Source organism: Pteropus alecto, unplaced genomic scaffold, assembly GCF_000325575.1.
Source record: "Pteropus alecto unplaced genomic scaffold, ASM32557v1 scaffold48, whole genome shotgun sequence".
Classification (NCBI taxonomy): domain Eukaryota; kingdom Metazoa; phylum Chordata; class Mammalia; order Chiroptera; family Pteropodidae; genus Pteropus; species Pteropus alecto.
In genome coordinates this window covers 4577018-4591264 of record NW_006442110.1, presented here as the reverse complement: position 1 = coordinate 4591264, position 14247 = coordinate 4577018, and the positions used below count along the sequence as shown (strand labels likewise).

The 14247-nt window shown below is 33.5% G+C and overlaps 1 pseudogene; it reads left to right on the top strand.

The window, feature by feature from the left end:
- Positions 1–13505: 13505 nt before the first annotated feature.
- On the top strand, positions 13506–13624 carry LOC112469983 (annotated as a pseudogene).
- Positions 13625–14247: the final 623 nt, after the last annotated feature.

The following is a 14247-nucleotide window of genomic DNA, read 5'->3' as shown; positions in this document are numbered from 1 at the left end:
GTCCCCCTCACGAGAAAGACCAATTAGCAACTATGCATAAATAAGATGCCAGAGTGAGAATCCTGGAACACAGTAGTGAGCCTGACACGCACACTCTTGGACCTCCGAGGCTGAGAAAAACCACAACAGAGTGGAGATTTGGACCAAGCGACACGCATGGATAGAAGACAGTGCGAAGACACACAGGTAAGACGGCCATGCACAGGCCAATGAGAAGGGCCTGGAACCCACCCTCCCCTCCCAGCCTTCAGAAGGAACCAAACTTGCCAACACCATCATCTCGGATCCTGGTCCCCAGAACTTTGAGACAATAAACTGTTGTGCAAGCCAAAAACAAAAGGAAAAAATCACGTGTATTGTATACGTGCATGTTTATATTATTGTGCATCTAACATCTATACATGCTAGACATAATATTTTAAAATATTCAATATCTCATTGACTAATTTAAACCGAGTGTATCAAGGCAGAGAAAATAAAATTAACATGGAACTATTTGTCCGGCATGGGCTCAAGGACATTTCATGCCAGCATTCAGAGTTAACCTAAACAAGCAGAATGGTTTTGAACCTGCAGCAGGACACGCAGCAAGGATGTCATTGTTAGGCACACGGAGACATGGGAGCAAATTAAGCTGAACGTCAAGGCTGAGACAAAATTTTTAGCTCGTTTCTCCACGATTTTTGTAGAATGTTTTTAAGTGGGTAACCTCCTTAGCTAGCATTTAAGAAGTTATTTAAAACAAGAAATGATTCTAAGCATCTTTACTGGAGGATGATCTCTGGAGAACCAGCATCACACCTTATTATCTCTATGTGTCCACGTTAATCACAAACCTTTGTATATAATTGGAGCTGAATGAATATTTTTACTGCCCATATTACCCTGTTTCAAATTATGTATAGCCATCCACTATAAATATCTGTACATACATTGTAAATTCTAAATATAATTTTGCTCCCTCTTTTTCTAAGCCCGGATCAAATTTCCAGAGGATGTGGACTTCTTTGTCTACCTGAAATATAAATTTAAATCTCTGTTTTGTACAAATAAGAATGCTTTCCTGCAAAGTCCATAAAAATCCTTAATGACAACAGGTATTAATTACATGCGGCTAAATTCAATAGTGTTTCTGTGGATGTTACGTAAAAGGTAGCTGTTATAACCACTCTTCAGATTTTGAAAAGCTCCTTAGAAGCGTGTTTCAAATACCTATGATTCTTCCTAACTGCTTGAGCCTTGGTTCACAGAGCTCTCTTCTCTTCAAACAACTCCAACATCGATTTTGAAATAAAAGGTTCCCTATGGGACCCACAAGGTCTTACAGTGACTCCGTGTGAAGCAATAAACCTGAACTTTTAGAAATTTGTTTTATAACCTTGAGGTGTCTTAGACATACATGCTTGTAACCCTGGTTGACAGACCCTGTTGACAAAAAGCACTCAATTTGTTTTATCTTTTTTCTTTAGGTGACCACGCTGACTCACCCTGAGAAACACGTTCATTTGATTTAGTTGGGTCCTACTGTGCCCAATACTGGCAGGTCAACACACACAAACAAATGCCTTTTAAATAACTGTGCCCTGACTCTCAGACAACTCTTCTTGACCTTGATTGCTTTAACAATTTAAGGACATTAGAAAATAATGACCTAAATAATTCTCAAGAATACCATTAGCGTTAAATTAATTGTAGAATGTGCAACTATGTCTTTAAATGTTTGCTTATATTGACACGTTTTGTACTGAATTCATTTGTGCATTAAAAAGACACTAAAAAGAAAAAAGCAATATTGCCTTCTATCATGGTCTTCACTTAATGAAAATTTTTGTAGAGGAAAAGGTAATCAATTATAAGAATACCTAGTAGTACCATTATATTAAAAATTATAAAATCAATAAAATAGGCACATAAAAGTTATAAATTTTCTCAAACTAATATCAGTTAGAAACCATAATAAAAGAGGTCTCTATCACATTATAAAAAGTAATAAAAATTAAAAAGCAATGAGCAAGAGTGATATAAATAAAAAGGCCTGAATAATTGGGCAAATAAGATAAAATATTAGCTATTTTGTCAGAGCTAATATAGGTATAGCTCTGACAAAAATTTTGATCTATAGGAATAAAAATGCTCACCAAAAAGAAATCCTACAAAGAAAAAAATATATATAGGCAATAAATTCCAGAAAATAATACCCTTAAAGGCATATTGTTAAGGATAAAGACGATTGCCAAATAATAAAAGATTTCATTCGTGTGGACAATATATTTCAAATACACACAAAAAATTTTGAAAACCCTCCACAATATAGAAAACAAAAGTTGATACAAATACTTTGAGAAATTGCTGAATTCGCCATCACACTGAGCAATTTCAACACCAATTTTTTCAATTATATACACTAAACATACAAAAATGTACTGAAAATATATAAGGACTGAGTGACATAATTAACAAGCTTTATCTAGTAACTATATTCGGAGCTATTTTCGGCTGCCATCTCTGGGTAAGACATATGTGTCCCCAGCTGTTCTGATTGAACATACATTCCTTATTGATGGGACCAACACAGCATTGGTTTTCAAATGTTTTGCATATGCTTCTGAGCAACATATAGAACACTGTACCCAATATACAAAGATTATATATCTTTTTAGTGAATATAGAAAATATCTTTTAAAAAATTACCGCTGAAAGCCACTGAATGGATGAGTGGAAATTGTAAGAAAAGAGCGGACTAAAGGAAATTTAACTTTTGGTGGCGAACACACAATGTGATATACATATGATGCATTATTGAATTGTATACTTGAAACCTGTGTAATTTTATTAACCAATGTCACCCCAATAAATTAAAAAAATAAAGACGAATGGTACAGAATGTATTGTAAGATAATTGCTTCTCTTCTTCGTGTTTCTTGCTTTTTTTGTACATCCAGAGGCAATTACTTTATTGGGGAAGATTATGTTTTTTAGGATTGGAATGAAAAGGAGTCAATGTTTCTGCAGCTTTGAAATACTAAAAGAGGTCAGTGAAGTACAATTCAAAAGAAACTGTTTTAACAAGTAGATTTTAGATTACAAAACCCAGGCACTTGAAAATTAAAATGAGTTGTTCATTTTTAAAACCTTAACTCAAATGGCAAAATTCAATGCATAGAAGATGGATCTTACATTTTTATTTCCTATATCTCATGACTCAACGGAAGGTAGATGTGTCATCGAATTATTCAGAAGATGCCCGCTGTCTGGACAAGGATGACACAAGGTGTGTGGACCTTAAAATGATGTCACCACAAATACTATGGACAGGACAATAATATATTCCTATTCTCAAGAGACAGATGCAGCAAGTGACAGCCAATGCTGGGTCAGAAGATGAACCAGGGACCAGGCAGATCAAGACACATTAGAGAGGCCACAACTGGCCTTGGTGACAATTCAGGGCTCTATACCCCCTTCTAATACAAGGTTATGAACATTTTCCCTGCAGCTCAGAGATAAAAAGATTATTAAGAGGAGAAAATATTCCCGATATTCAGTTTGAATTTTAAACCGACTTAATCTAAAACGCCGCACTGGTTGAGAAATTAACCTTAAGAGACTGCTTTAACTTGAATGGCACAGAGTTTCCTTAAAGAGGCCAGAATATATATTTTCCTCTATTGAATGGAAATGAGAGTTCAGGAGTAAGTTGATTACAATTAAAGAAAAAAAAAATAAGAAAATTGCAATTCTACACATCACTGTAGTACCATAAAAATTTATAACGCATGACTAGCGTAAGTAAAAAGGGAATGCTTGTTGGAGAAACTGGCTATTTCAGTTTAATAGAATATGGAATTTGGTTAATAAATGGGGAAAGAGAAGCTTAGATAGGCTAACCAGAGAAAATTGTAAAAGATGTATGTCGAGTTCTAGAGTGTGGATTTTATTCTGTGGATAATGTAAAATCATTGAGGAGTTTAATATAGAAAAATTGCGTTATTTAAGTCAGGTTTATTGAGATATGATTCACGTATAGCAAAATTCACTCTTTCTAGTGTATCGTTTTGTGTGTTTTAACACATGGGTAGTCAGATGCTCTGTTGCACTCAAAATACAGAACAGTTGCATCACCCCAAAATTCCCTTGTACTCTCTCCCATCCCCGTCTTGTACGCCTTGACCCATTTTCTATCATTATAATTTTGCCTTTTCCAAAATGTTATATTAATGGATGTATATGTCAGTTATGTTTACCTTTACTAGCAATTGCCAAAACATTTTTCAAAGGGGCTGTGCCATTTTGCATTTACAACAACAATATCTATCTACCTATCCACCTACATACCTACCTACATATATCTATGAGTGCTGATTGCCTGGCATCCATGCTATTTGAATGTCTTTTGATTTTGAGTATTCTAATAGATACATAGAGGTATTATATTGTGGTTTTATTTTGCATTTTTCATAATGACTAATGATATTGAGCACCCACATTTTTATTATTTTCTTTCCATTATAATTTGGATGTTAACATTAATACAGATGTTATTATATGCCATCCATACATCTCTTTGGTGAAGTATCTCCACAGCTTTTGTATATTTTATTGTGGTGTTTGCTTTTCTTATTATTGAGTTTTTAGTGAACCTTATATATTCCAGGTGAAAATCCTTTTTTCATATTTGTCTTTAGACAAAATTTTCTCCCAGTCTTTGACTTGTCTTTGCAGATTGGTTATGTGCTTTTAAAAGATAAGCCTGACTTCAATTTTTAGAATCGACTAGAATGGAAAAATTGGAGGTAGGGAGACTATATAGTTGTATGTAATTGGAGAAACTAAATGGAATATAATATTAAAGATAGAAAATAAATAGAAGCTGCTAATTTGCAATCTGGGAAGATGGAGAAGGAATTAAAATATGAACTAGGATTCTTCTTGAAGCAAATGGAAAGCATATTTATAAATAAACTTATAGAGAAGAAAGGAGATCTTTTCCCATTTGTTTCATTTTATTTTTATTCTTATTTTTTCATTTACTAGTGTCTCCATTTACCAAGATGTGTGATATGGTCAGATTTTGGCATGCAACATGGTTATTAATCTCTCCTGAAACATGAAAACTCTGTAGTCAATAAAATGTCAGTTTCTTGATAGCCAGTCTCATTTGTGCATCTCACCTTGGTTTCTAGGAGGTGCGTTGTGATTAATAATGATGAATGTCATGTGTTGATATATTTCCATACTCTTGACCATGCCTTTAATTTCATGACCATCTCCAGTCCTGTTTCTTCAACTTGGCCTAAACTTACATGATCCTTGTTCTTTCTTTCCAGTACAACTGGATCCATGTAGTGTCCAAAACTAATACCTTCCTGCTCCTAAAACATGATTGTACTGATATTAAATATTTAAAACTTTATCTCTATCTGAATGGTAAAGTTTTAAAACTTTATCTCTATCTGAGATAAAGTTTTAGGAGTTTCTGAATATGGTAATCATTTTACCCAAAGCAAACTTTACCCTGTGTCCAAATTCACTTACTTTGAATAGGATACAAAGAGTAAAGAGAAAATGACAAAACGAATACTCACTGTTTTATGCATTACCATGTGTTTCTGCCTTACAAGAACAGTCATTTCATTTCATTCATCTCAAAGGAATTAATGTTCCAAGGGAACTAGAATAAGAATTATGACCTACCTTTCATTTACTATCTATATTTCAAAGAGTTGGTTGAGAAAAGAAAGCCTCTCCAATAAATGGTACGGGAAAAAAATTGGAAAGCCAAGTGCAAAAGAATATAAAACTAGACTGCTGTCACCATATACCAAAATTAACTCAAAATGGATCAAAGATCTAAATATAAGACCTGAAACAATAAGTTGCATGGAAGAAAACATAGGTCCTAAACTCATGGACCTTGGATTTAGCAAGGATTTTATGAATTTGACTTAAAAGGCAAGAGAAGTAAAAGCAAAATAAATGAATGGGACTTTTTCAAACTTAAGAGCTTCTGCACAGCAAAAGAAACCATCAACAAAATAAAGAGGCAATGAATTAAATGGGAGAAAAGATTTGCAAACAAGATCTCCAATAAGGGGCTAATATCCAAAATATACAAAGAACTCACACAACTCAACAATAAAAAAAAAACAAACCTAATTAAATAATGAGCAGAGGACCTGAACAGACACTTCTCCCAAGAAGACATACAAATGGCCAACAAAAAAATGAAAAGATGCTCAACATTGCTAGCTATTAGGGAAATGCAAATCGAAACCACAATGAGATACCATTTCACACTGGTCAGAATAGCTACTATCAACAAGAAAAGTAATAACAAGTATTAGAGAGGATGCGGAGAAATAGAAACCCTCATACACTCACTGCTGGTGAGCCACTATGGAAAACAGTATGGAGATTCCTCAAACAACTAAGAATTGATCTACCATATGATCCAGCAATCCTGCTACTGGGTATTTACCCCAAAGACTTGAAAACTCATATCCGAAAAGATACTTGCACACCAATGTTCATAGCAGCATTATTCACAGTGGCCAGGGCATAGAAGCAACCAAAGTGTCCTACGATAGATGACTGGATAAAGAAGCTGTGGTACATACGTACAATGGAATATTACTAAGCCATAAGAAGAGATGAAATCCTGCCATTTTTGACAACATGGATGGATCTTGAGATCATCATGCTAAGAGAAGTAAGTCATATAGAAAAGTTTGAGAACCATATGATTTCACTCATAAGTGAGATATAAAACTGAAAGCGAACAAACAGACTCACGGATAAGGACAATAGTTTAGTGGTTACTAGAAGAAAGGGGAGAGGCTGGAAGTAGATATGGGTAAAGCGGGTCAAATACATGGTGACAAAAGAAAATTTGACTTTGGGTGGTGAACGCACAATGCAATATAAATACAATGTATTATTGAATTATACACTTGAAATCTATGATTTTATTACCAATTTCACTCCAATCGATTTAATACAATCTAATACAACTCTTTATTTCTTTTTAATTAAAAAAAATTAAAATTAAAAAGAATTTAAAAAATTAAAAAGAAATAAAGAGTTGGTTGAAATATATTTGCAATCTTTTTAACATCATATTATTAGAGAGGACATACTTTTTATTTGAATGGTACGAGTTTTGAAAGCTGTAAATTAAGGAGTTTAAAATAGTTTTGAAGACAAAAACATTCCCTGAAAACACATTAAAATTTTATTTTAACTCAAGAACAATCAAGTGCTTACAAAGTATTTCCTAAATTATATAATCTCTCAAGTTATTTCTTTGACCTATTTGGTCAAAATATAAACTACAATATTCAAGAAGATATAGCAAAATCAAATCCACCAGACAACCTCAATGGAGATTAGACACACAAACATACTTCTAAATAGCACAGATTTAAACAAATGTGCACATCTTAGAATCGATGGATAATCACATTTTGTTCTGTGTAGTCTAGTGTCTGTAGCCTAATCCATATCCTGAAATGTTATTGACACAGTTAACATTAAAAGAAAGAAGTAAACACATAAATATTCCATTGAATGACTCACTATTTTAACTCAATGTATTTGATAAATGTTTCCCGTTAAAACTGTAAAATTGTGTTTATTCAGCTTTCCAGTCAAAATAAATGTTACCCTCAAACCTACAAGTTCAGTGAAGCTTAGGGAAATCAAACAAAATCCTGTCCGCTTCATAAATTATAAGCAAAACTGTGAGGTAATGGAAATGGTATCTGCCTCTGGATGATTCAAGGTGGCAATGTGAAATGTCCATACAAACGCAGGTGAGAAATAGTCCTGTTTCACTTTCATAAAGTAGATGGGCCCTCCCCAGGTAAGGACAACAGAAAATAAAAATTATTCCCTATCTCTTCTAGCTAAACTATGCTTGACAAGGAAATTGTAAGGATATAAGAGTATAATGGTACATCTACCTTTATGCCCAATTACATGCATCATTTTATAAAAGGAAAACTGAAATAGAGCATCAAAGTCATGGGTGAAACTAATTTGAATCACTTTACAAACCCCTTTCACATAATCTGCTCTGATACTTTGAAGTGCTTCTGCATTAAATTGTTTTATTTTTTAATTCATAAAGATTTAATGACTTTGTCCTCTATATTCTAGAATATACTGTAAGTAACAGGAATGCTAGACTTATTTATTTTCTGACATTAACAGACTGGAACTGTTTCTGGTGCATAGAAGGAGCTAAATGATGAGCGAATGAGTGAATCTTACCTTTGGTTGATGAACCTTAAAGATAAATTCCTTAATTTTTTATTATACATCATGGGAATATCATTAATTTATTACGTTAGGTTATATTTTCTAGCATTGATTACTTTTGTATCAAAAAGACAAAACTCAGTCAACAGGCAATGAAATATTCATAACTAACCAGCAGAGCAAGAGTACACACCCCAGAATACATTCACTTACAAAGATGCTCATGTCCATAACACATAGGTCATTACAGAAGTACACATTTTTAAAAAAAAAAAAAAATAAAACTGGTTCAAAGCTTCAAAAGATTACGATCTCCAAAAAATTTAACAAGTAAAAATAAGATTGAATTAAAGCTGAACGTTGAGCTATATTTGTTCCTGGTGCTGCTTCCTACTTAAAAAGCTAGTATAAATTTTTTAAAAAAGAAAAATTACTTCATGAATAGTTAATGTAGTTTTATTAAAGCAATAGACATTTGACCATATAACTAGAAAACAGCATTTCATGAGCAAAAATGGATGAACAGCTAAGATTCAAAATTTGTGCAGACTAATAAATTTGTGCCAAATGACTAATTTATATAGACTAATTTATGTTGATTAACCCATTTGGGGAAAAAAAAAAATCTTAGAAGAGAATCCATGGAGAAGGTTGGAGCAAAACTGTAAAGGTAAATAAGATGGAAACACAATGTGGTATGTGAAGTTAGAAAAATTATATATTATGCAATATCGCCAGGAATTAAGAAATGAGAAGGAGGTAGTAAGAAATTGTCCTGGAATTTAGGCAGTGGCTAACTGATGTAGAAACCTATACATCTCTTTACAAGGTACAGATTTTCAATACGTGTATTATATTTTCAAAAACATGAACACAAGTAAATTATATGCTGTTAGAATGAGAAGAATGCCACTGAAAATATTTTTATGAAAGGTGAACAAAGAAAGATGGATGGAAAGCACTAATGGTCAAACCATTTATGTACAGATTAAAATTTTAAGAGGGATGACGAGAGTTGCCCCATCGACAAGGTGACATTTGACTACTGTTAGAAAGGCAGTGAGAAGGTTAGCTATGCAAATGTCTGGCAGAATGATATTCCAGACAAAAGGAGCAATGACACAAGTTCCAAGTCCCCAAGGAGAGCACATGCCTGGCCTGTTTGCCAGCTCAGAGGGCGTGGGCAGGGACACCCCTATGGCAGTCAGTGAACCCGGCACCTGGGTCTTGGTTTTTATGCATTATTTTCTACTAAAAAGAAAGCAGGGCTCCTTGAAGAAATGGCCGATTCCAGGACTGAAGAAGGCAGAAAACAAGGTGAGCCTGAAACATCTTGCACTGGAAAATATATACTCAAAGAAGGAAGGAAAGATGTAAATAAGGACACAGAAGCAAACCTGAATAAACTCTCCCTGGCCGAACTTGGACAACCAGAGCTTAAAAATAAATAATGATAGTAAGACACTAATTAGTTTTTTAAAAGTAGGAAACCATGGGTCAATTTGAACATATTCAAGGTGAGCCTGAAACATCTTGCACTGGAAAATATATACTCAAAGAAGGAAGGAAAGATGTAAATAAGGACACAGAAGCAAACCTGAATAAACTCTCCCTGGCCGAACTTGGACAACTAGAGCTTAAAAATAAATAATGATAGTAATACACTAATTAGTTTTTTAAAAGTAGTAAACCATGGGTCAATTTGAAAATATTGGATTCAACAGATGAAAAGTTTATGTTACCAGATATATATGTACATGGTTTCAGTGCAGTTTCACACAAAATGTTTATTGACAGATAAATCAAGTAAGAAGTCTGACGACTGAGAAATCCAACAAATGATTAGCTAACGTAACCAGTAAGGGACCAAATCAAAATCATGGGCTACTCGATGAAATACAATGATAAAAACAGTATTATTTTCATAATCAAAGAAGCATAACTTGAAACAAATTGTGAGGGCCATCAGACACATACAAGTTGAGGAACATTCTATAAAATAATGGATCTATACATTCACACACGTCCAGGTTATAAAACTCAAAGAAAGACTGAACAACTGATCCAGATTGAAGAACAGAACTAGAGACGCGGACACTCCGCAGTGCTTGGGATTCTGAAATAGACGTCTTTGCGATAAAGAGCATCTGGCAGCACAGGCAGACCTTGGATGGGGTCTGAGGCTTAAAAAGAGTGTACCACAGCAGATTTATTGACTTTCTTGGTTGTACTGTAGTTATGCAGGAGAACGTCCTTGTTTGTAGGAAATTCGCATTAAAGTATTTGGAGGGGACAGTATATCATATCAGCAACTTACTGTCAAATGGTTCAGAGAAAAAGATTCTTATATAATACCTGTGACTTTGTAGTAAGTTTAAAGATTATTTCAAGTAAAAAAAAAATTAGAAAAAGGTGAGAAAGAAATAGAAATAACAAGTATAGAGACTTATTCAAGCAGTTTCAACCAGCATATAAAAATTAGGATAATCATATTTGGAAGGTGACGATGTAGACGAGGTGGAGATACTTGAGAGATTCTGTGAAAATATATTTTAACCTAATGAGGAAAATTGATTGCAATTAATGGCAATTAATGCAGTTCTTATTAAAAAGCAAAAAAACTACATTAGTTTTCTTTATAGAGCATATGTAAAATAAATTGTATTTCAAAAAATGCTTTGAAATGCATGTGTTAATTTAATCTTAATTTTTTTTCCTCAAAAATGTCTTGAAACTTTGGGATTCTGCTTCCAGCAAAGATGTAATAACAAGATCTAAGTTTACCCATCTGCCCCAAAAAACAACAAATCCCGACAAAAAAATATGAAAAAGTTGTTTTTAAGACAATAGACTTCAGGCGATGAATGACATTAATCCCTAAGAGACAGGAAACGAATGAGGTGTGAATTTTATTAGTACCCAGCTCACTGACTTTAGAGTATTTCAAGGCTGCAGAGAGGAAAAAAGGGAAAGTCAAAAAAAATTTTTTTTGAGGAAATACTGGTCAAAACATTTCAATATGATGCAAACTAAAACCTCTCAGATCCAAACATCTTAAACGCCTGGGGAGGGAGGTAGATAAGGGTAAAGGGGGTCAAATATATGGTGACAGAAGGAAGTTTAACTTTGGGTGGTGAGCACGCAATGCAATATACAGATGATGTATTATCGAATAGTACACTTGAAACATATAATTTCATTAACCTATGTCACTCCAATAAACTTAATAAAAAATAAAAAAAGTTTAAGGAAACTACACCAAGATACACTGTAATGGAATTTCTCAAAACTAGATAAAGAGAATATTTTAAAAGCAGGCAGAGAAAAAAGGAATGTTATAATTTATAGAATATAAGACTATCAGATTTCTCATTGGAAACTGCATATGAGAACACGGTGTTGTAAAAACCTTTAAGGTAATGAAAGAAAAAAATTCTCAACATATTATTCTACATCCAGAAAAATGATATATTTCAAAAATGAAAACGCAAAGTTCTTTAGATTTAGAAAAGCTGAAAGAATTCATCACTAGCAGACCTGCACTACAGGAAAGTTTAAAAGGAGTCCTTTGGGCAGAAGAAAAACAATACCAGATGTAAATATGAATCCATTCCCAAAAGAACAAAAATCACTGGAAATGGTACCTATATGGTTGAATAATATGTTTCTTACAATTTATATTTGTTTTAAATATGACTATATAAGCAAATAAAATATAATGTGTGTCCTATGACATTAAAAAAATAAAACATGAAAGCAATCACAATGTAATTGATAAGATAGAAACTGAATTGTGTGTTTGGTGTGAGATAAAGTCTGAAGTATTTTTTTTTTTCTATTTTATGTCCATATAAATTTCCCTTTTATTCTATCAACTGAGTGAACTGATTTATTTTCTAATATTAATGTTATCTAGTATTCTTGGTATCATGATGTATCATCCTGCTTTATATATTGCTGGATTTGTTTTGCTTATATTTTCTTGAGAAATTTCACATGTATAGCCTATAATTTCTTTGTAATTCTTGACAGATTTTGATATCGGGGTTATTCTGACTTCCAAAAATAATTTGGCAACTTTTCTTCGTCTTCTACTTTCTTGAAGAGTTTCAGTAGGATTGGGATTAATTTTTTTATTGAATGTTTAGCACAATTCACCAGTGAAAATCCATGAGCCAAAACTGGCTAGTATTTACTCTTTTATGTAAACTTTTCCTCAGGCATGTGGAAATATATGAACCGAGGAGGTTTGATATATATTTCATACAGTAAGAAATTTATAACGTTTCCCCAGATTTCTTCCCCAGATATCTGTCAACTAGATGGCCAATATACATCAGATCTTTCATAATTTGGGAAAGCTGTCATCACACTCTAGCACTGACCAAAGCATGGTTTGTAGAAGGGCCTAAGATTGATGTTATTAATGAAATCAAATGTTTGTTCTGCATTTTTAAATGCATAAATGAGAACAATTTACTTACATGCTGTAAGCTGCAGTTTCCTCAAGTATTAACTGGAGAAGCAAATACATTACATTATTATTGTGGTTGTCTCATTAGTATTACTTTATTTCATCTCTTTAAGCCTGGCTTCAATTCTTCAAGTGTGTGATTTGCATTTTTAATTTTTCTTCTTTTGTTTTTCCTTATAAAGTCATATGACAGACTTGGCAGAAAGTGATTTCACAAAAATTGACAAAGTGTTTCTAAATGGAAAGTTCACAGTTACAACATCTGGCTTTGTTTGTATTTCTTTGAACTAAGAAAGGGGATTCAACCACCGGGCAGGTTTTCTGCCTCGTCAGCAGAACAGCAGGGGCCAAAGCCAGAGAGAGGAACTCGAGGTATTAAGGAAGAGAGATGTGGCAAAGACTGTCAATCACCAGGAAAGCAAACTGGAGGACAAGGAACTTGGAAGAGATGACTGTAGCAAAATAATAAGAAATGTGACACAGGTATGATTCTATATTCTGTAGAATCATGTAAATATGAATCCATTCCCAAAAGAATATTGATCTATATTGCTATGTATATCGAGAGGCTTTAGGGTTACTAAGAAGTCAGTTGAATTACATCTTTCTAGTTTTCTTTAAAAACATAAAATCACACACACATTCATGCTGTCCTGCTCTTGTTTTTCTTCTCTTTTTAACTTAATTATTTCATCATATGTTATGTATCACAATAAGCTACTGTCTTTCCAGCACCAATTAGCAAGTACTTAACTTTTAAAAATCAGAGTATGTCTATGGCCACGCCACCCTGAATGTGCCCGATCTTGTCTGATTTTGGAAGCTAAGCAGGGTCAGGCCTGGTTAGTACTTGGATGGGAGACCACTTAGGAAGACCATGCGCTGTAGGCGTTAAAAAAAAAATCGGAGTACATTACTTATGAGTAAACTAATAATCAGATATAAAAATCTAAAAAAAAAAACATGTAGAAGAATGTAAAGTCTGATCTAATTCTCACTACTCATGGAGGAATTAAAAGTTATTTCTTTGTATTTGAACTTGGTAAGTAGGTAAACATGGGTTTTAGAATTCTTTGAATGTTTTCTCCATTTGTCTTAATTAGCTAGATTAATTTAAGACAAGATAATGGACCTTATTCCAACTTTCCTTAAACTTCACACATGGAAAATGATGAATCAACACCTGTCTCTCAAAAGGAAAAGAAAATGCTTACTTTTAGATGAATTAGTAGGATAATAAGTAGTAGCAATTCTGGTTTCCCACTCTTAAGTCTAGGGCAAGTATTTAATTTTCTGATGAATGTAACTGGCCATGGATGTTGGCACCTTTTGGTTCCCATCATTGGTTGTCTGGGCAGAGGCAGAAACCAAGGAATTCTGTTTTAGTTCAATAAAAATATCATAAAACCAAGTAGACCATGAACAAGTCTCTCAAGAATAAGCATGAGTCCTTGTTCGACATTGCTCCTACCCATCACTGCTGCCTTTGCTCCAAGATTGTAAGCATAAGGGAT